At 43.3% G+C, this 23,394-nt stretch overlaps 1 long non-coding RNA gene across 1 annotated transcript; it reads left to right on the plus strand.

Annotated features, from left to right (window-relative positions):
- Nucleotides 1–1,496: 1,496 nt before the first annotated feature.
- Nucleotides 1,497–22,871, plus strand: LOC147030906 (uncharacterized). Its single transcript, XR_015055819.1, has 3 exons — nucleotides 1,497–1,630; nucleotides 22,086–22,228; nucleotides 22,347–22,871. It is a non-coding gene; the product is annotated as an uncharacterized LOC147030906 (long non-coding RNA).
- Nucleotides 22,872–23,394: the final 523 nt, after the last annotated feature.

Consider the following 23,394-nt stretch of genomic DNA (forward strand, 5'->3'; position numbering starts at 1 on the left):
GGTGTCGGAGCTCGCAAAAGAGTGTTGCTGAGGAAAAACGAGGGCGGGCTTCAGAGCTCGTGAAAGAAATGTGTGTGAACGTGTCTGTCGTAAAGAAAAAAGCTTCCCGTAAGACAGGGGATCTGTCCTTTACCCTTCTCAACGCATCACATTGATGATCCCATTAGACATGGGGATGGGGCTAATCTGAACTTGCATTTAAGGAAATAACTGTCTGAGGACCTGGATGTGTGGATGCATTCATCAGACTGAATTCTGAAATCCATTACAATACTAGTAGTAATGCCCGGCGTTGCTCGGGCTAGCAATAAAGCCTGGCGTTGCCCGGGCTTTCTTGCAAATTTCTTGAATAGCTGTTAGCGGTTTGGGGTTCTCGGTTAGGGTTAGGATTAGCTGTTAGGGTTAGGGTTAGTGTTAGGGTAGCTAACCCTAACCCTAACCCGAACAGCTTGGCGTCGCGGAGGTAAACAGTGCCCGGGGCAAAGTGGAAATTTGCGTCCCCCGTAGGCCTTAAACTTCAGTGGATTTGAATGGAAAATCCCATAAGGGATATCGATTTATCGATTTTTTTTTTTTTTCGAATATCGGAAGTGTTATGGAAAAAATTTATAGCCAATGTCCTAAGTTGGACCAAAAGCCATAATCGTACCGAATTTGAATGGAATCCGTTGGAGTTTGTGAAAATGCATCAAAACGAATTTTGAGGGGCCTCTTAAGGAAGACAATAATATCATTAGTATATGTGCCAAATCTTGTTTCATTTCATGCAGTAACAAAAATCTGATGGTGGAACAAAGAAAGGGGCGTGCTGAAATATTAATATAGATATACGTATATATAATCAGACGCACCACCATCTTCTTCTTGCGTATGGCAGCTTAGCTGCTTTTCCATCTTCAGGTGAATGCTGTCGCTAATCTCTTCTTAAATGGTGGATATCTTTCATGCTCGACCAAACGTGATCCACTCAAAGTGGTAAGAATTGAACTCGTTTGAAGAATTAATTCATAGAAAAGGTGGTTAATTTTTTTTTTTAATTTAAAGTGATCCAAGGTTCATGGAGGAGCTTCCACATATGACATGTTTGACAAGGGATTAGTAGACACGAGACATGTAGTGTATTTTCAAACTAATTACAGTTCAGAACATTCGTAGACAATGGACAAACACAATATGGTATTATATGTGATTTTAACCCCGATGAACCTGTTTAGCTGGGAACACTAACAGGCCAACCCATACCATTGCAGCAACGAGAGTTTGAGATGCAGATCCTTGCATACCTTCACCAACATTGACAGCCCTCTTGTTTAGCTGGTTCATCCTGTTTTCGTATGGAACTCGACTGGTGTTGCCAGGTTTATCTTCAGCTTTCTGAAGTTTCCTTAACAGTGCTTGGATAGTTGCCAGAGCAATGCCTTCTTTTTCATCTGACCAATGACAGAATTCGATGCTGCTCCATTGATCTCTAAATTTACATGAGTTATGGAGGGAAGCAGAGTGTGTGAAGCTACGTTTTGGGGGATATAAAGTGGTGTCTGAGCTGTATTATTCTGGAAGGCTGGTAACAGTGATGACCTTAGAGTTATTCACCAGTCGAATGAGATCATTTGCATTCAGCCTCAAAGTGGTAAGTTTGAACCACCAAAATATTGAGCCTCTCATGTGTCATTTTGATATTTAACAAAAAAGATGGAAACCTTAAAAATAAGTCTTGATAAGAATGAATCCAGAAGCCTATTGGGCATATCTTAGCAAGAGGACCAGAGAAAGTACTTGCTACTTTTGTGATGTTGATACATTGCTGAACTAGCATAAGTTTTCTTACTCGCTTGTCTTTGCTTTTGGACCATCTGCAGTCTCTGCTATACAGCTCACTCCAGCCCAGTAGGAATGCATGTTTTTTGTCTCAAAGCTGATGTCCTAGTTATAAGCCCGTCCCCCATGCAGCGAGAGATAGGGTTTTGCAATCACTTGTGCGTGTGTCTGTCCAGGCCATCATTTTTTTTTTTACCATTTGAGCTTTTGTCATCAAATTTTCTACAAAGCTTTATTATAAAAATATGGAGAAGACAAATTAATAATATGGTCAAAAGGTTAAAAGGTCAAAGGTACCATTTAGCTAATGGAAGAAAAAGAAGTCCGAATACAAAGCAGACGGGCTTTGCATTTTCAGATGCTTTCTAGTTGTTTGCCCATACTCACAAAGTGAAAAGCGGGGTTAAGCAATCAGTCACGTACGTGCGTACGCAGAACGTATGTACGTGTCTGCATTTTGTTATTCCATTTTCTCTGCAAACGCTTCTCAGATTGACACGAAATTTTCACCACAGATTGACACTTAGCACCTGTCGCATGGGGAAGAAGTATGATTTTTTTTTACTGATGTTATCGGTGCCTTCGTTTTGATGTATTGCAAACGTGGAATGCTACATCCAATTAGTATGAAATTTTTTTGAGAGTCATCCAGGGATAAATTGGTCGACAGAAAAACATTGTTGACGTCATCGGTGACTTGGCTCGGCATATATATTTTTATATATATATATATATATATATATATATATATATATATATATATATATACATATATATATTTACACACACACACACAGACACACACACTAGCTGAGTTACCCGGCATTGCCTGGGATAGATTTCACATTATTTCTCCAGTTTAAATAAAATAAAGTTGAAGACGAAAGGCTGAATTTGATTGTTTGTTTGTTTTTCTGAGGAGATTGCCTTTCTTGCAATGTTTCTGTTGCTCTGACTGTTGCATGTCGTTCACGGTCAGCTTCAAGGCGTGATTGTCTTTGTTGTGAGCTTTCCTGCTTCCAGTCTTATTTTTTTTTTTCTGGCTGCTGATGTAGATCTGACCAAACTTGCCCATTTCTTTGGTGGCATGGTAAATTTGTTGGAATTTTCAAAAGCTGCAAAAAATACATTGCCACATTAACTTCCTGTAACAATCATTATGCACATGACGGGACCTGATGTGGCAGAAAATGACGGGTCTGATTTTTGGGAAAAATACACCAAAATCTGGAATTTCGCCAAATCGAACACTTGTTCTTTTTGCAAATAGCCAAATTTTGCAAATTGCAAATAGATTTGCAAGATCCCGTGTGCTACGTAGCTCTAGGTCACGTTCTTAGATCTGCTACTCCTTTCTTGGTAGCTCCAGGTCAAATGGTTTGCGCTTGCATAAAGGACAGACAGGCTGACCGACTCTGTGATTACATTCTTCATCCCATAAGAGGTTCCCGTAGCAAATTTGGTAGCTCTCGGTCAAACGGTTTGCGCGTGCATAAAGGACAGACAAACGGACAGGCCAAAATATATATTAGATGAGATACAGTATATAAACCTTCAAAAATCTTCTTCTCCAAAAAGGCTGAACAGATCAATACAAAATTTACAGATATGACCACCTATCCATGAGGAACAAAAAGTTCCCCACCTCAGACGTCATCGGTCACATGGTTTGGCAGCCATATTGGATTTACCCTAACACCTTTAAAAATCTTCTTCTCCAGACCGGCTGGATAGATCGAGGGGAAACTTCACACAAATGTTCCCCAAGCCTTGGAGATATCAGGGTGTTCATGCATAATTGATAGGTCACACGGTCTGGCAGTCATATTGGATTGAAGGAATATATTTTTTTGAAATTCAATCTCTTCAACCGTTACATCAATTGACATGAAATGTCAAAATTATGATCTCGTAGTGATGTGGAATATACGTTTTAAATTTCAACCTGATCGGACGAATGGTCTAGCAGCCAGAGTTATTTAAGTTTTTTTGAATCTGTTATCTTTGATTTTTTTTTTTTTGAATAAGGTTATCTTGGCTGTGCCTGAGTGGGTTTGAGAGTAGAGTATTAGTGGTTGAAACCTGAGTCCTATCCAGGTTCCTCCTGATGACTTCATCTTTGCTTTTTTGCTTGGTCGGGTTCCTTCTGATGATTCCAATGCAGTACCTCTTTTATTTGGTCTTCCATTTGATTTTTTTTTTTAATCCCATTCTGAATTCAATTGAACAAAGAGGATATAATGGTTCAGGTGTCCAATCAAAGCAGGGTTGCATCAAAGGGGATGTCTTGGTACCAGGTCATCACTACCAGCATTTATAAAGTAGCAGTTCTAGTGTTAAGAGCATACATACATAAGAGCAAAAAAACCGTTCAATGGAAGAAATTGGAGCTTTCACCACTTGTTACATGCATGACCATTTGATAATGCGTATATTACTTGGATGACGTACGCCCCCTCAGAACTTGCATCGTGAATTTAACAAAGCCTAATGCCCAAAGACAATGTCACTCATCTCATTAAAAATTAGAATCCGTGTAATCGCTTTGGCCTTTATTGTGCTCAGCTGAAGAAAAAAGCGAAGAAGTACAATTTGGCATTTTAACGATCTCCCGATTTACACTTTGTCGATCTATTCTAGCGTCTTTATCAGCCTTGGTAGTTATGAAAACATTTGAGAATGAGAATTAAAGGTACTTTTTAAAGGCTTAAGAATGTACTCCAGAGCCGACTTTTCAAAGTATAGTTTGTACACATTTATCTCAGAAGTGTAGATAGATGCAATTACAAATTTGCTGCCAGAAGAATTGGCTTGCACCAAGTCTTTCTCAAGACTGCGTGGGGTAAATATTCTTTGAATACCATCTAGTTTTTCATATGAAATCCCTTATAATGGAGGAGGAGGAGGAGGAGGAGGAGGAGGAGGAGGAGGAGGAGGAGGAGTAGGACATTCGGCCCATCAAAGCTTGCACAATGGTTGCTTGTCCATGCTCTATTCTTTTTTTCAATGCTGAGCATCAAGCAAGGATGCACCACATAATTTTTTAAAGCCTTGCTGTGACTCAAGGGTTTGAATCACCAACCTCATAGAGTCAGAGCAACCACTCTAACCATTATAGTATTATACCATCATGTCTTGTTTTTCAAAAAAATTCACGTTCAAATCTCATATACTGTCTCGTGGGATCAATTGATTGTCTTCTATCCAATGTACACTGCTCTGTGTTGCAGAGCGTTGGTTCTGCCGAAGCAGTTTCTTGGCCTGTGTTCATATTGGGTGGTTTGCCATCTCTCTCCCAGCAGTAGTTATGGCAGGAATTTAGAATTTGTTCATTGTGCTGGTGATTGCTTGCCTCGTCTTCATGAAGGACACTGTGGCATCTTTAAACGTCCATCAACCTATTCCAGCAGATGGGACTCCAGTTTAAAGTCCATCCAAGGGATGGCACACACATTGATGAATCACCCTGCCTGTGAAACACCGGGATGACAATTTATAGCTGGGTCAGGATTCAAACCCAGGCTGGACAGCTTAAAGGCGAGTGTGCACACCTCAATGGCATCCGATCAGCCCAATTGTCTACTAATGTCCTATATTAAAGTAAAATGTACTTTATATTCGAGTCTGCAAAGTAATGTGCTAAATATTTGGGTTGGCCTGTTTAGCTTTCCCATCTGAACAAATACTGGGAGTGGACACGCATTTTCAAATCCTTCTTTACTATCAGTTTTGTTCATTGTCTCCCTTAATGTCCGTGTAATTACCTCCATGACCGAAGGTGATATGGAGATTAGGTATTCATCCCTGTTTGTCTGTCTGTTTGTGAGCATGATATCTCAAAAAGATGTGGATGGATCCGTACGATGCTTCGTGCACATGTTTGGTGTGTGGCGAGGATGAAAGAATTCGATTTTGATGAAGATCCCGATCTGCGTGCAGATCCATTAATTTTGTAAGTGATTATTTTTTTAAGTGAGTGATAAAAGAGCCAAAAACGATACATGGCACGATATCTCAAAAAGCTCTGGACGGATTCGTACGATGCTTCATGCACAGGTTTGGTGTGTGATGAGGATGAATGAATTCGATCTTGATGAAGATCCCGATCTGCATGCAGATCCATTAATTTTTTAAGTGATCATTTTTTTTTAAGTGAGTGATAAAAGAGCCAAAAACGATACATGGCACGATATCTCAAAAAGCTATGGACGGATTCGTACGAATCTTGTGGGATGAGTTGGTTAGGTGACAACAAGAAGCCGATTAGATTTTGGTTCCAGTCCAGATGCAGATCTAGCCAATCAGTGAGATACAAAACGTAAATTGTTCAGCTTGGCGGAGGTATGCGCTCTACTGTGTATTGTTCGAGTTTTACGTTGAAACACACCTGTCATTACCCCGCATGCACAAAGTGAAAATTTAGATTAAGCAATTGGTTTACTTTGTCTGTCTGCCTGTCCACAAACATCAGTTTATAATTGATTACCAACTTATTTAATTTTAATGTAAAACTTTGAATACAAATCGGAAAATGTACCTGCCATTTATAATACTTTGCCTCGGAATTCGTTCTGATTGAGCGTGCACAGAGAGGAGTGAGATGATATTTTATTCTGTCTGCTTGTCTGGCAGTCAAACCAAATTGAAAATCATTCCAAACATGAAAGTTATTGTTTTAATGACGTCATCAAGAACAAAAGGAACAGGCATGAAGAACGAATGTAACGTGTTAAATTAGGTGGTGTAAAAGTCACTGCATCAACAGTAATAAAGTTCCAGAATTTTTTTCTTTAACCTTTGAAAATACTTCTTTTATTTCAACTGAGTTATACACAGTACTTGAACACTGCAGAACACAAATCACATTTTTGGCCCTCTCATAACCATTTAATTTATCAATACTTGGACAAAATATTATGGCATTTTACATCATCTCGACCAATCAAATTTACTGCTCGCAGACCCCGCATATATACATATATATAGATATATTAATCCAAACCATGTGGAGTAAGGTGTTCTATTAATTTTCTAGTTGGTCCCCTTGTTTCACTGGAGGGAACTGTAAGTTTGCCCTCCATTCGCCTGTCCGTCTCTCCCTCCATCTGTCCCACCTGTGGGTTTTCACACTTTTTTTTCACATACCCTCGAACATATTAAACTGAAACTTGGTCCATGGCTTTATTATGATATGTTACAGAACAAGTACGAGTTTCAGGGTGTTTCGTCAATTTTTCACAGAGTTATGCCCTTTTCAAATGTAGAAAATATCACGTACTCTATTCTACACAGGTCAGTGTTCAACTGACCTGACTCCACTCCACTGCTTTACATCAATTGGCTGGACAGCTGGCATGACTCCACCCCAATAAAATCATCCGCCACCATTGCATAAAATAACACAGATCGGCAGGTCTTTGGCCTAGGTGTTAGTAGAAGGCCCAGTGCAACTGGAATGATCCCTGGTATATAACCACGATGTGTTATCTATGCACATAAGCAGTCGGAAAGGTTTTGGTTCATGTATGTACATCGGGTTATTTTTAATTTGAAATAGGCAAAGCCTAGAAACGATCGAAACACAGTGGGTTGGAGTTTCTTCTTCTTCATTTTGGTTCTGGTATCGGCTCGAACGTGCGTTTCAGCAAACTAATTTTACCTCCGGTTTGTTATCCTCGTTGTCTTTATTGGTTTCTAATCTACAAAAGATATCGGGAAATGAAAATTGCTTTTCCTTTTATTTTGCCGAATAGACCCAAACACTGTGGATTTGAGTTTCTTCTTCCTCATTTTGGCTCCGGTATCGGCTTGCATGTGCGTTAAACACAACCAAATTTTTATCTCCCGAACATTCATAGGGAATGGATGGGGACATGTATTGCAAAGCAATTCTCACTCGTGTTTTTATTATTTTCAACACCGAATGTGCCATTGTACACTGCCTGAATAAAAGAACTTTAATTGGGACCAGTCGAGGATATGTACGGTATTGCAAAGCAATTCTCACTCTTGTTTAATATGGGAGGATGTCCTAGTGTCGTGCAAAAGTCAGAATTGCTCTGTTTGACCGTGGCATGTCTGTACCATTGGCCAACGGGTAATCCACCCCCTATATCTTCAGTAAAGATAAGGATGTTGAGCTGAGATGTGTGAGAGTTCAAAGGCTGATGGATAGGTCTTTATTAAGTCTGTCAAAGTACGTACACATTCTCTCATGGATAGAACAAAGGTCACACGCAGCCTCAGGAGACATGCTTTATACATCTTTGCCAGTGTATGGCCAGCGTCTTGCTCTACCATGCGAGCCAATTTGCCTCAGCACAAACACAAGAATCATGCAGTCTTCACTGTGTTGAGGGAAAGCCAGCCGTAATGCCCTTCACTTTCAACCGCCAATCCTGCCTCTCTTGCTTCTGTCCCACTCCGAGCCTTCATCTCGACTATTTGTCTCGACTCCCCCACGCGAGACTCTCTGACTAACTTCACTCTGTTCCAATCTTGGCTCTCTGATCTCCGGTCGTGTTCTGACCGCCGATTCTATCCAATACTCTGTCCACTCGCCACAAAACAGCACAACCTTTTTCTCTCCTCATTAAATGGGAGGCTTCCCCGTTGTCCTCCAGAGACATGCTCCTCTTCCTCTTACTAATGTCATGCCACTCCCATCAATCATCCACTCCAGGGGTGTGGTTTTCTCGCTGTCCCCCTGGAGGCGGGGCTTTCTGCCTGCTTGGACGTGCAACTTGGTTGTTGTTTTAAAGACGTGATCCCTTTTTATCATCCTCTTGAAATGCAAAAACATAGGAAAAGGTCACAGGGGGCATTCACATACTGGGAGAAATTATCCTTAAACCCTACCTAATTTAACACAACACCACCCCCCCCGTGTTGTGACATGAAATACTTAAGCTCACAGTTTCCCTACTTAATGTATATTGAGATGTCTCCTACACATCCACGGACCAAGCAACTCTATACAATCCTATCGTTCCTATGAAATTCCTCCATCTACTGCACAAACATAACAAAACATTTGATTTAAATATGTTGTTCCTTGATCATAAACTGTTAAGATGGACAGAGATGAACCAATTGCTTAAACCCACTTTTCACTTAACGTGCGTGGGGTAACAATGTGTTACAATCCTGCTTGTGATATCTCAATTTATTAACACCTCCTCACTTGTTCAGTATGGTCGACTCCAAAGTAGGCTTTTCTCAAAGTGTTTGCCATGCTGGATGGCATTACTGCATTCTGACAGGCAGACCTTCCAACGCCATTCCTTCTCAGGAGTCAGGATTGTGTTGTTGTTGGTCATTGTTGTTGTCGTTTTTGTTGTTGCTGCTTATTTGTGTATGAATAAATAAACAATTCAAAGTAAGCTGTACTGTTTGTAGTGGAGATGTAAAAGTGTAAATAAATAAATAAATAATTCAAATCGGCAGATCAATAGTAGGTGATGGTAAGGTTAAATTAATAAATAAAGAACTCAAGGTTGTATGGAGGTAGGTAGTGGTGACGGAAAGTTGTATATAATAAATAAATTAATAATTCGAGGTGGGTTGCAAATAGCAGGGATAGTAAAATGCATGTATGTATATATATATATATATATATATATATATATATATATATATATATATATATATATATATATATATATATATATATATATATATATATATATAATTCAAGGTGGTGGTCAGTTGGACAATGGTAAAGGGTATATAAATAATTAATTCAAGGTGGTTTGTTGGCAGTGAAGATGGTAGAAGGTAATTAAATAAATAATTCAAGGTGGTATTGTTACGAATCTGGAACCCATCGCACACAACAGCCAGGGTCCCTATAGAACAGCTTTATCGGTAAGTGTGTGTTTAGAGTTAGGGCCCCCTATCTGTGTCTAACGGGAATTACGTGTGTGCGCTGCGGAGATTCGTTTACAACAACACGCCTTCACCTCGCTTCCTCACACCGACGCTATTGTCTACGTGCGTTCGATCACGTACGTGGGTGGAGGTTTCTCGACCAACAGAGCTCCGACTCCGCCCCAGAGAGATGGAATGTTCCCCGCGACCAATGGGAGGCGTGAGACGTCTCAGACATCGGCGTTCCCATAAACCCCGGACTAATGGGAGGCGATACCTCTCAGACGGCGAACTTTCCTGCAGCCTCTCGACCAATGAGAGGCGAGACGTCTCAGACGGCGATCCTTTCCACGACACCCCGGCCCGCAGGAGAAATGCAATATAAGGAACGCCAGGGCCTTGGAAACAGCGTCAGGGTTGGGCGATCGGGTTTGAGGTGCCGGAGATTGACTCGTCTGGTCTGGTTGGCTTGGCAGCGATCGGGTTTGAGGTGCCGGAGATCGACTCGTCTGGTCTGGTCGGCTTGGCAGTGCTCGGGTCGTCTCTCGTCTCGTCCACCTGGCGTCTGACGCTTTTCCTCCGTCCCTGGTGCTGGGAGTGGCATCGTTGCTGCGGGTTTGAGTCCCGCTGAGCTAGATCGTCGAAGACCACACGAGGTGGGCAGGTCCAAGCGCAGGATCTGGTCTTGAGCTCACCTGTCCTCGAGCTGGAGGCCTTCAATAAAGACCATTGGGGTCCGTTTCTGTATGTGTGTGTCTGTGTGTGGGCCCGTCTTTAAGTAGCAACTATAAAGTGCCTTGGACATTATTTGCATTTCATTTCTTATAGTCGGTTTAACTTTGCCCTTGATGTGTTCCTTCCCCACCAATTGTAAATAAATATCCTATTGTTGAACGTTTCAGCTCGTCCTCGTCCTTTCCTTCATTGGTTTAGCAATGTGCGTGTTGGAGAATTAGTAAGGCCGTTCGGGCCGGTAAATTGTTCATTTGGTCCGGCGCAGCTTTGGTAATTCCGCTCGGTTACGCCGGATCCGAGTCTGAGATAGCGACTCGATTCGGACAAAGTTGGCCGAGGGTGTGGTTTCCCCGGTAGTTGGACGGCGTGAGTACTGAGGTAAATTGGAGTCAGACAAGTGGACCCCGACCTCACGCCGTCCAAATATTGGCTCCCAAGGTCCTCTCAGTGACCCGTGACCTTTCGGAGTTCTCCGAGTCACGACCTAAATTCCGGATGTTCGGTGGGAGACAACTCCACTGCTCCACCTAGTGGTCGTTTATCGCCACCGAAACTCGGCCCGATAACAGTATGTCGGTTGTACAATGATAAAAGGTATATAAATATATAATTACAGGTGGTATGTCAGTTGTACAAAGGTAAAAGGTATATGAAAACATAATTAATTGAAGGTGGTTTGGTAGAAGTGGAGATGGTAAAATGTATATAAATAAATAATTAATTAAAGATGGTTTGTTGGTGGTGGAGATGGTAAAACGTAATGAAGTAAATAAATAATTCAAGGTGGTATTGTTACGAATCTGGAACCCATCGCACACAACAGCCAGGGTCCCTAGAGAACAGTTATATCGGTAAGTGTGTATTTATAGTAAGGGCCCCTACCTGTGTCTAACGGGAATTACGTGTGTGCGCTGCGGAGATTCGTTTGCAACAACATGCCTTCACCTCGCTTCCTCACACCGACGCCATTGTCTACGTGTGTTCGACCACGCACATGGGCGGAGTTTCCTCAGCCACCAGAGCTCCGACTCAGCCCCAGAGAGATGGAATGTTCCCCGCGACCAATGAGAGGCGAGACGTCTCAGACATCGACTTTCCCACGAACCCCAGACCAATGGAAGGCGAGACATCTCACACATTGAACTTTCCCACAGCCTCTCGACCAATGAGATGCGAGACGTCTCAGACGGCGATCCTTCCCACGACACCCCAGCCCGCAAGAGAAATGCAATATAAGAAACGCCAGGGCCTTGGAAAGAGCGTTAGGGTTTGGTGATCGGGTTTGAGGTTCCGGAGATCGACTCGTCTGGTCTTGTCGGCTTGGCAGTGCTCGGGTCATCTCTCGTCTCGTCCACCTGGCGTCTGACGCTTTTCCTCCGTCCCTGGTGCTTGGAGTGGCATCGTGTTGCGGGTTCGAGTCCTGTCGAGCTGGATCGTCGAAGACCACACGAGGTGGACAGGTCCAAGCGCAGGCTCTGGTCTCCAGCTCCCTTTCCTCGAGCTGGAAGACTTCAATAAAGACCATTGGGGTCCATTTCTGTGTGTGTGTGGGCCCGTCTATAAGTTGCAACTGTTAAGTGCTTTTTGCTTGTACATTGACTGCATTTATCAATATTCGGATAACTTTGCCCTTACGTGCTCCCCTCATTTCCCTATTTTTTAAATAAATATCCCCATTTGTGAAATGTATCAGCTCGTTCGTGTCTTTTCCTCCATTGGTTTAACACGGTGCATGTTGGAAAATTAGCCAGGCTGTTGCTGCTGTAAAGGTGACCTTTGGCCCAACGGATCTCGGTGACCATCCACTCGGGTCACACACGGTTTGAGTACGTTAGCGGCTCGTTCCGTACGGGTGCCGTCGAGGGTGTGGAGACTCGGTAAATCACCACGTGGATATCGAGGTATTTTGAAAATTGGCAAATAACCCTGTAACACGTGCTAGAAATATTGACGCTTCACGGTCCGATAAGGGACCCGTACATTTTGGAGTTTTCCGAAGAAGTACGATCTAAATTCCGGGTGATTGGCGGAGTCGACTCTACGGCTCCATCTAGCAGTCGTGCTCGTCGCCGACGCCCGGCCCTCAACAGTATGTCAGTTGTGCAATGATAAAAGGTATATCAATAAATAATTAATTAAAGGTGGGGTGGGAGAAGTGGAGATGTTAAAATGCATATAAATAAATAATTATTTCAAGGTGTTTTGTTGGTTGTGGAGATGGTAAAATGAATATAAATAAATAATTAATTCAAGGTGGTTTGTTGGTTGTGGAGATGGTAAAATGTATATAAATAAATAATTAATTCAAGGTGTTTTGTTGGTTGTGGAGATGGTAAAATGTATATAAATAAATAATTAATTCAAGGTGTTTTGTTGGTTGTGGAGATGGTAAAATGTATATAAATATATAATTAATTCAAGGTGGTTTGTTGGTTGTGGAGATGGTAAAATGTATATAAATATATAAAATATATAATTAATTCAAGGTGTTTTGTTGGTTGTGGAGATGGTAAAATGTATATAAATAAATAATTAATCAAGGTGTTTTGTTGGTTGTGGAGATGGTAAAATGTATATAAATATATAATTAATTCAAGGTGGTTTGTTGGTTGTGGAGATGGTAAAATGTATATAAATATATAATTAATCAAGGTGTTTTGTTGGTTGTGGAGATGGTAAAATGTATATAAATATATAATTAATTCAAGGTGTTTTGTTGGTTGTGGAGATGGTAAAATGTATATAAATAAATAATTAATCAAGGTGTTTTGTTGGTTGTGGAGATGGTAAAATGTATATAAATATATAATTAATTCAAGGTGGTTTGTTGGTTGTGGAGATGGTAAAAAGTAGAAAATAGTTAATTGAAGGTGGTATGTTGGCTGTACAATGGTAATAGGTATATAAATATATGAATAAATTAAGGTATATTCAAGGTGGTTTGTTGGTAGTGGAGATGGTAAAGTTGAAGTATATCTCAATAAATAATGTTTCCCGAAAGCATATACACCTGTACTCTTCTCCCGTATTTTTTTTAACTCCCAAAATTCCAAATTGGCTCCGATCCCCAATATCATCTGACGTTCCTCATGCGCAGGTATTATTGCATATATGTGCCGAATACAAAATAAATGCATCCAGTTAATTTCGAGTCAGGGATCCGGACAGACACACAGATGGATGAGCGGACGGACAGGATGCGGGATGACCTGAGACCACCCCAAAAAATGATCCCCCAGCCGGGCTGACACCCAGTTCGAGGCGAATAACGAAGCGAGCACATTTGATCAACCTCACCTAAAAGAGTCGGTTTCATGTCTCTTCATCTCACCTTGGCTTTTGTAAAATGTTATTTTTCCACCAGAGAACAAGGATGCTGAAGAACCTGTCCAACAAAGGAGGTTGAAACAAACCCTCTCAATCACGAGCCTAACAGCCTTTTGCTCTTTATCTCCTAGGTATAGGTTATGGAACTGATGTTTGCTGATGACCTCTCTTCCACTCACTGCTTTGGCTTTTTGCCAGGTTTTTCCAGACTCGATAGGCTCTCATTCTTGACCTTACAGGGAAGTGAGGCCCTTACACCTGTAACGGCAGTGATGGACTATCTTGTGATTGTTGCAGTCTGGCATCTTGCTCCGCAATAGCCTTGGAAGTCAGTGGAGGTTCAATTCCTGGTTCATATCATTTTCATTATGCAAACTGGTGTTGGTTGCCATGCCAGAGGATTTATGGGATGTATTCTGGTCAATCACCCCTCTGTTTCATCAAGCCCATCTATTATGTGCTTAAGTCTGCATAACATTTTGGATTGCTGGGTGAAAGTTAACATTCTCTTCTCCATAAATCATAGGGTTTGAAGAAACATCATTATTTCGTGATTTTCTGAAGTTATGAATCTCTTCTTCTTCTTCTTTCGGCTGCTCCCGTCAAGGGTCGCCACAGCGGATCATCCGTATGATCCGCATCGTGATTTGGCACATGTTTTACGCCGGATGCCCTTCCTGACGCAACCCTGGTCGCCTCTTACGACACAGGGATATGGTACACCTATTTTAACCGGGGTATACACCGGCCCAGTATACTGGTACTCATTTCGCCGACCTCGGAAGGATGACAGGCTGAGTCAACCCCCTGGTGTATTAATTCAGTGGCCCAACGGGGCTTGAACTCAGGACCTTTTGGATCCCAAGCCGCTGCCCTAACCACTGCGCCAACACCAGGCTTCTGAAGTTATGAATAGTGTTTTCATATAATTGAGGCTGGACAGCTTATAATGGTATGTGTACTCGAGCTGTTTAACCTGGGTTTGAATCTGAACTCACCAATAAACTGCCATTCTGGTGTTTCGCTTGCAGGGAGAGGCATCAATGTGTGCGCAATCCATTGAAAGGACTGTAAGCAGAAAACCTACCAACACTGGTCATTGGTGTTTTTAGGTCATCTCTAACGAGATGACTTAATAAAACCAGTCTCGATGTCTGTCCGTCCGTACGTATGTATGTACGTCCCCATTTTTTTCTTCTGATTTTCTTGATATTTGGTATGTGGGTAGATGTCTGAGGGATGCACGACGGTATGACTTTGACCCGATTGAGGGTCAACGTCAACGTCAAGGTCACTCCAAAGTTGTGAAATCGTCCATTTTCAAAATCTATCTCCTCCGCCGTTTATGATCCGATCTTCGAAATTCCTTCGGATTCTGATAATATGGAACAATATCTAAATTTTGTCGGGCTGGTTTTTTAAAATTCGTCCTGGTTATCGAGTCACGTGTCTTCAAAGTTAGAAAAATCGTCGCTGTGATGCGGTCAAAAAAAGATTCGCCCGATCTTGATGAAACTTGGTATGTAGGTCAGGGTCGATGAGTGATGCACGACGGTATGACTTTTGACACGATTCAAGGGCAAGGTCAAGGCCACACCAAAGTTGCGAAATCGTTCATTTTCAAAATCTATCTCCTCCGCCGTTTGTGATCCGATCTTCGAAATTTCTTCGGACTAGTGCGGGCCTGTTAGTGCGGGCCGTAGGTGCCTACCCGTAGGTGCATGCCAGTATGTGCAGCTTTGTTCCTTCGCTCTCGTAAACGACTGGATTGGGGCATTGTTTCAATTAGATTGGACCAACCGTATCATAAATGGCCATAACTTGGGAAACACCTGGGAAACATACTCAGGTCCCCAGCGTCAATTGTGACGTCATATCAAACGAAGAAGAAGAAGAATTGTGAAGCCCCCTCTCTCTCGCCTCCCCTCTCTCGCCCTCCTCTCTACCCCCTCTCTTGCCCCTCTCTCTCTCTCTCGCCCCCTTTCTCTCTCCCCCTCTCTTGAATTGTGATGCCCCTCTCTCTCTCTCACCCCTCTCTCTCACCCCTCTCTCTCACCCCTCTCTCTCACCTCTCTCTCTCTCTCTCTCACCCCTCTCTCTCTCTCTCTCTCTCACCCTCTCTCTCTCTCTCTCTCTCTCACCCCTCTCTCTCTCTCTCTCTCTCTCTCACCCCTCTCTCTCTCACCCCTCTCTCTCTCTCACCCTCTCTCTCTCTCACCCTCTCTCTCTCTCACCCTCTCTCTCACCCCCTCTCACCCCCCTCTCTCTCACCCCTCTCTCACCCCCTCTCTCTCACACCCTCTCTCACCCCTCTCTCACCCCCTCTCTCACCCTCTCTCTCTCACCCTCTCTCTCTCTCTCACCCCCTCTCTCTCACCCCCTCTCTCTCGCACACCCCTCCCTCTCGCCCCCCTCTCTCTCGCCCCCCTCCCTCTCGCCCCCTCTCTCTCGCCCCCTCTCTCTCGCCCCCCTCTCTCGCCCCCCTCTCTCGCCCCCTCCTCTCTCGCCCCCTCCTCTCTCGCCCCTCCTCTCTCGCCCCCTCCTCTCTCGCCCCCTCCTCTCTCGCACCCTCCTCTCTCGCCCCCTCCTCTCTCGCCCCCTCCTCTCTCGCCCCCTCCTCTCTCGCCCCTCCTCTCTCGCCCTTCCTCTCTCGCCCCTCTCTCTGTAAATGTATTCACAAATGTCTACCAAGCACAACAATTAATTAAAACCTTGGGAAAAAACAGCTTTCAGACCCTTGGGAAACAGCTCCTTCCCTTGGGAAAATTTTTAAACCTTGGGATTAATTAATAATTTGAACAATTCATTCAAACCTTGGGAAACACTTGGGAAACAGCTGAAATGGATGAAGAACGATATCAAACCTTGAAAAGGCACATACTCAGGTCCCCAGCGTCGATTGTAACGTCATAACAAACGAAGAAGAAGAAGAAGAATTGTGACGTCAATCCTGCAAAAAATAAAAAATAAATAAACATTAATTGTGATGTCATAGCACTGTGTCTTGTCATTAGTTGACAGATAAATGGCCGTAACTTGGGAACCGCTTGTCCGATTAAGATCAAACCTTGAAAAGGCACATACTCAGGTCCACAGCGTCGATTGTGACGTCATACCAAATGAAGAAGAAGAAGAATTGTAACGTCAATCGTGCAAAAAATAATAATAAATAAATGAATAAACATTAATGTGACGTCATAGCACCGTGTCTGGTCATTGGTTGACAGATAAATGGCCGTAACTTGGGAACCGCTTGTCCGATTAATATCAAACCTTGAAAAGGAACATCTGCGGGTCCCCAGCAATATTCCTGGCAAGTTTCAATCAGATCGGATCAGTGGTCATCGAGAAAAGGCGATCGCAGACAGACACACATACAAACAGACACACACACAGATATTGCTGGAATTATAGATAGATTGTTATTATTATTTTATACATGCCCTGGGCTCGCAGAAGAGTTAAACACAACAAATCAGGACACAACACAACAAAGGGAACACACCAACAGCAGGGCAGAGGGAGAAAGTATATGGAGACGGACAAACAAGGGATACAGGCAACGATGAGAGGAAATGGAGAATGCAGAGTGGACAAGATGGAGACATACATTTTTGGGGAGGGGTGGAGGGTGGAGTGGTTTAACAGGTATTGAAAAGATCATTGTTCTGGATGTGGGATGACCTGAGATGGTGGTGAACAGCTGTCTTGAAGAATAAGATTGAAGAGAGTATGGAAGGTGGTTCCACAGGTGGGGAAAAAAGAGGAATAAATGAGTGCAGGTGAGCAGTGATTCTGGATTTTGGCAGTTTCATGAGGAGGGGTTTGCTGGTGGACCACATGTGTCCTGCAGATACATGGGGAGGGGCAAAGCACGGAGAGGGCAGCGGGTGCAAGTGCAGAAATGAGGAGGAAGAATACAGAGAGACCACCGACTTGTCGGCGATGGCAAAGTGATTGGCCGATAGACTTGGCTTCATCCCGTGACATTCCAATATTGAAAGCCTTGGTTTCCACAGCGTCAAGCTGAGAAAATTGTGAGGCAGGGGAACCACCCCAGAGGGAAGAGTCGTACTCCATCAAGCTGTGGATGAAAGCCTTGTTTGTGGGTTTGAGCTCAGGTGTGCCAAGGAAGGACTTTGCACAATGGAAGATGCCCAGTCGGCGTCGGGCTTTGGAGGCCAATTTTAAAATGTGATTGTCCAAGTGAGATCATGGGTGAGAGTGAGACCCAAGAGTTTTAGTGACTGAACCTCTTTGAGAAGGTTGTGAAGAAATGGATTGGAGGATTTGCAGAATAGTCATTTCGTAGAGGGGAATGGGGGGGGGGGGGAGTGAGACACAGATTTCTCAGGATTGGAGGACATATTCCAAGTGTTTGACCAGTTTGTGATTTTGTCAAGTTCCGAGGAGAAGGAAGAGGCTGCTGCCTGTCTGTCAGAATGATGAGAGATGTCACGGCAGAGAGTGGAGTCATCAGCAAAGACATAAAGGATTTTCCAGAAAGTCAGTGAGATAATTGAAGATTAGAAATAAGAAAAAGAGCAATCAGAGATTGCAGACCCTCGCCAGGACTTCTTTTGAGTGGTGTATTTTTTTAATCGGTTTTAGGGTAAATCCAAGATGGCTGCCAAACCATATAACCTATATCATATGTGTGAACCTTTTGTTCCTCATGGACAAGTGTAAAGTTTTGCCTCGATTTGTTCAGCCACTTCAGAGATTTTTGAAGGTTTTAAAAAAAAAAACAATATGGCTGCCGAATCATGTGACCGATGACGTCATATTTTTTTTTTCTGTGGACCATTTTATCCCGAGATGACTCAAAAATGTTCATAATAATCAGATGTGGCGTTCTACATATGCAATTATTACGTCATATTAAGGGCACCTATGGCATCATAAAAAATCATCCTCATTCCCCATGAGGAGTACTTGATATGTGCCAAGTTTCAACTTTTTCCTTGGTGCGTTCAGAGATACAGAGGTCCAAAGTTTTTCCGTTTTTCTAATATGGTTGCCACACCACGTGACCTATGACGTCATTATTATCATGAAAACATTCCACTTGAGTAGTTGCACCAATGCTGAAAATTTCAACTCAATCCGACAATCGGTTGCAGAGAAAAATACGAAAGTTCTGTGCGGCCAAACAGACAGACAAACAAATGAAATTGCTCGTTGAGAAAGGAATTTCCGGAATAACTTTGTCATCTGTCCATGATCTCTGAAAAAACAAAAACCTGAAAATCAATTTGGTTCTTATAAGTCGATAGTGCAACTGTTTAATGGGTTATAGCACTTAGTTTGGTCATGATCATAACTTGGAAGTCAATCGGACTTGAAATGGCGTTTTTATCGCAATTTGAAAGTTTTGATCCGACCCCCCCCCTGACATTCGACCCCCGACCGCGAAGAAGGGTTTTGGTGTGACACCCCAATGAGACATATGGTTGGATGCAGTATTGGAAGATGCACATTTTGGATTTGGTTTGAAGTCGATACGTCCATTTTAGCGGACGTTATTGTGAAAATAAGAATTTTGGTGACCTTGACCTTCACTTTGACCTTTGACCTAGATTCACCAAAAACGACAAGTGTCTAAGTTGGACCATGGCTGACGTCTGTACCCAGTTTGGTCATGATCGCTGGAATGGTGTGGCTGCTACAGGGCAAACAAACACATAAACAAGCAGACAGACAGACAGACACACAGAATGACACACACAACCGACCAACAGAATTGCCGAAATTCGAAGGATTCCAGCAATTAACAAACGGACCCAAGTGCAATGCCCTCTCCTCTCCTCTGGTAAGGGCATTAATATTGGGACTATAACACTGCCTTGGGGTACTCCAGCCATGACAGGGAGAGGATAAGAAAGGATTCCGTTGAGAGGCACACGTTGGCTATGAGAGTGGAGGAAGTAGGGAATCCAAGAGTGTAGTTGGTCTTGGATTCCATAGGCAGACAGTTTGGAGAACAAGACAGGATCCCAGACATCAAAAGCTCAAGATATGTCCAGAGAGACAGCTCTGATCTCATGTCTGATATTCAGGGCCTCTACAATTGTTGGAAGGGTAGAAATAGCATGTCCACAGGCAGAGTGACCAGGTCTTAATCCAAAGTGATGATCTGAGATGAGAATGTTGGAGAAAAGGAATGATTTTATGTCAACTGCAATGATGGATTCCATAACCTTGCTGATTGTAGGTAAGCCAATTTGGTTGCAGTTGAGGGGATCCGTTTTTGCACCTTTTTAATTTTATGCTGTGATGTTGGCTGATTTCGAAGCAGGTGGAAGATGCCTTGTGGTAAATGACATGGAGAAAAGGGCTAAGAGATGAAGTGCAAGAGCAGGTTTTTAGGACACGTGAGCTTATCTCGTCCAGTCCAGTTGCAGAGTTAGAGTCGAGGGTTGCCAGAAACTTTTCCACTTTTTCAGGTGCAAAAGACACAGAATTCAGGAGCATTTGGGGATGACTGGGAAAAATGGGTGCAGCAAAAGAGGGGTTAGGGACACAAGATTTGGAAGATTTTGAAGCAAATTGAGGCATTCGGCCTTCTCATGAGCAGAGTCAGCTCTGGTGCCATTTGAGGAGAGGGAAGGGGTGGAAGAGGAGCATACACCAGCCACCGACTTGACAATGCGCCACCAGGTTTTAGAGGAGGCAGACAAGTTTGAAAGCTCATTCTTGATATTGGACAGATGCTGTTTTCTAGCTCTCCTGAGGGTAGACACACTTGTTGTGGGCTTTATGGAATTGTCTGAGGTTGCCTTCGGTCAGATTTGCCTTCCATGAGGAGAATGCAAATTGTTTTAAAGCAACTGCCTCACAACAGGATTTGGAGTGCCAAGAGCGGGAGGATGAGAAAGATGATTAAGGACGAGATGGGATGAATCTGTGCCTTAGAGAGAGCAGGTTTTTGTTGAAGAATTCCCTGGCTGAGTTAACATCAGTGGCAGCAGAAATAGGAGACCAGTCCTGAAGTGTGATGGCTGCTTGCAGTTCTTACCAGTTTGCCTGAGTGAATTGCCAGACTCACCAGCACTGAGGCTGTTCTCCAAGAATGGTCAGAGAGATGTTGACCTTTACAAGCACATGATCAGATGAGCCAATTTGGGCAGAGGACGAACAAGATACATTGGCGGGGAAGTTGGTCATCACCAAATCCAGGAGGGAAGCTTTGCCATTGGGAGAAATGTGAGTGGGAAAGTTCATAGATTGAGTCAGACCCATGGAGTCACAGAAGTCCTTGAGAGAGGTACCAACACGCAGCCAATTATCATGGTGACAATTACAATCGCCACATATGAGGAAGAGAGAGTTGGGATGAGTGATTAAAAGTTGGGAGACAGAGATTGAGTCGTCACTGTTACGAGGGCGGGACAACACACAGACAAACATGAGGTGGGAGCGGAGGGGAAATCGCAGCAGAGGTACTCCTGCGGTTTGGGAGGTCTAAGAGCAGTAGACGGAGAGTGAGAAATTGAGTTTACATTCAAGATGCAATGAATGGTGTCTGAGAAGAGGAGGCATGCTATCGCCAGCACACTGGTAAAACCCACTCCTGCACCCTCGGTTGAGTATCTTGCTTCAGACATTCAGACAAGCAACCCGTCCACGATTGTAATTGCTGCTGAAAGACTGATTCAACAGAACCGACACTGAGCTGGCAGTTAAGAGTGTGGTCCATTTATTTTTGTTGATGTTGTTCATCTTCTTGTTGTTTCGCGAAGGGAAGACGAGTTCTCGCCAGAATCTTGGCCAAATTGAACGTTTGGCCTGACAGCTAAGCAATTCAAATAAACTCGGGGGTCCGTTGACCCGTCGGACTAAATTTCCATCAGTCTTTACGGCCTTGAGCGTTTTCGCTGCTCTGAACAAAAACAATAGGTTTCCCAGCCTGCAAGCCTTGGAACCCCATTACTAATATTAATTGGAGGTCTTTCGGGGGTCTTGGTGGTCTTTAGGGTCTCGGGGGCCTTAAAGGGTCTTCAAAGGTCGAAGGGGTCTCCAGCAGTCTGAAGGGTCAAAAGGTACATTCCAATCGCACGTTATATTATTAATAGACACAAAAAAGTTTGACACACACACACACACACACACACCTCGTCCATTGATAGTTGATGATGTGCAAATGCTCATTACTGTGGGTTTGGGAAGCCGAGTATTGGGGGGGGGGCGACCTTGGAAACTTAAATATTAAATAATTCGTGCTGTGAAAAGATCACTCACGCGCTGGTATTCCAGGGCACCTGATATGACCAAGTGTGGGTGCAGTGAGTGGGGCTTCGGCGGTATCATCAACCATATAATTGCCTGGCTGGCAGGTCCAAGCCTGGTTGTTGATGTCAGCTTTTACAACGGACGGCTTGCGCTACCTACACACGCTACAGTTCAGAGTTGTTGTTCGCACAAGTCCAAGTTGGCAAGGATTGCATGATTTCCGCTGAGTTTGCATCATATGATACAGGTACAGGAGCATCCCCTCGCTTCCTCGCAGGTGACTCACCGTCTATTCTTGGTTGCTTATATAATGCTTTGTTCATGTTTGTTTCTGTAATTGCGGCTTTCGTTACATCTCGCTGCAGATTCCAGGCAGGGGGTTGCGTTGCCTGCTCTTGGATGCTTTCGGAACCCCTTGATGGGCAGTCCTGACGTCCACAGTCCAGGTGAAAGTGTGCAGGTGACAGGTGGACAATGATTGCTGTGATTTGATGTGTAGATCGATTTAAAATAAAATTAAAAATTAAAAAAAAAAATCTTTGTTCCTCACTCGGAGACATTTTCACGTCAAGGGACAAAACTAACAGCACAAAGCGTTGCTAAAAATGCTTAAAACGAGCAGAAAGAGCCGTCTGTTTATTACGTACGCTCGAGGAATGAGTGTTGTGCCGGCAGGGCGCGTAGTTGGACTGGATCTCATGACCTGCCCCCCCCCACCCTCATGACCGACGCTCGCATGACCCGCCCACCTGTGCGCGCACGACCCGCCCAATGTTTGGGGCCGTGTCTTTGATGTACAAAACAAAAGGAAAATGGGGGAGGGCTTGAACATGGAGCTGATTGATATACGAACCTCGACCCTTACATTGAATCGAAATGGGGGGTGGGGGTCGGAGGGAAGCTTGGAAGGGGGGTGGGGATAAGGCTCGGAGGGAAGCTTGGGTGGGGGTTTGAACCTGAAGATGATTGATACAGTATAATTGATCTGATTGATACAGTATAATTGATCTGATTGATACAGTATAATGGATCTGATTGATACAGTAAATTGATCTGATTGATACGGTATAATGGATCTGATTGATGCAGTATAATGGATCTGATTGAGATAGTATAATTGATCTGATTGATGCAGTATAATTAATCTGATTGATGCAGTATAATTGATCTGATTGATGCAGTATAATTGATCTGATTGATACAGTATAATTGATCTGATTGATACAGTATAATTGATCTGATTGATACAGTATGATTGATCTGATTGATACAGTATAATTGATCTGATTGATACAGTATAATTGATCTGATTGATACAGTATAATTGATCTGATTGATACAGTATAATGGATCTGATTGATGCAGTATAATTGATCTGATTGATGCAGTATAATGGATCTGATTGATATACAA

The sequence above is a fragment of the Eptatretus burgeri genome, chromosome 3, assembly GCF_056783735.1.
Source record: "Eptatretus burgeri isolate ZD-2024b chromosome 3, Ebu_testis_v1, whole genome shotgun sequence".
Lineage (NCBI taxonomy): Eukaryota > Metazoa > Chordata > Myxini > Myxiniformes > Myxinidae > Eptatretus > Eptatretus burgeri.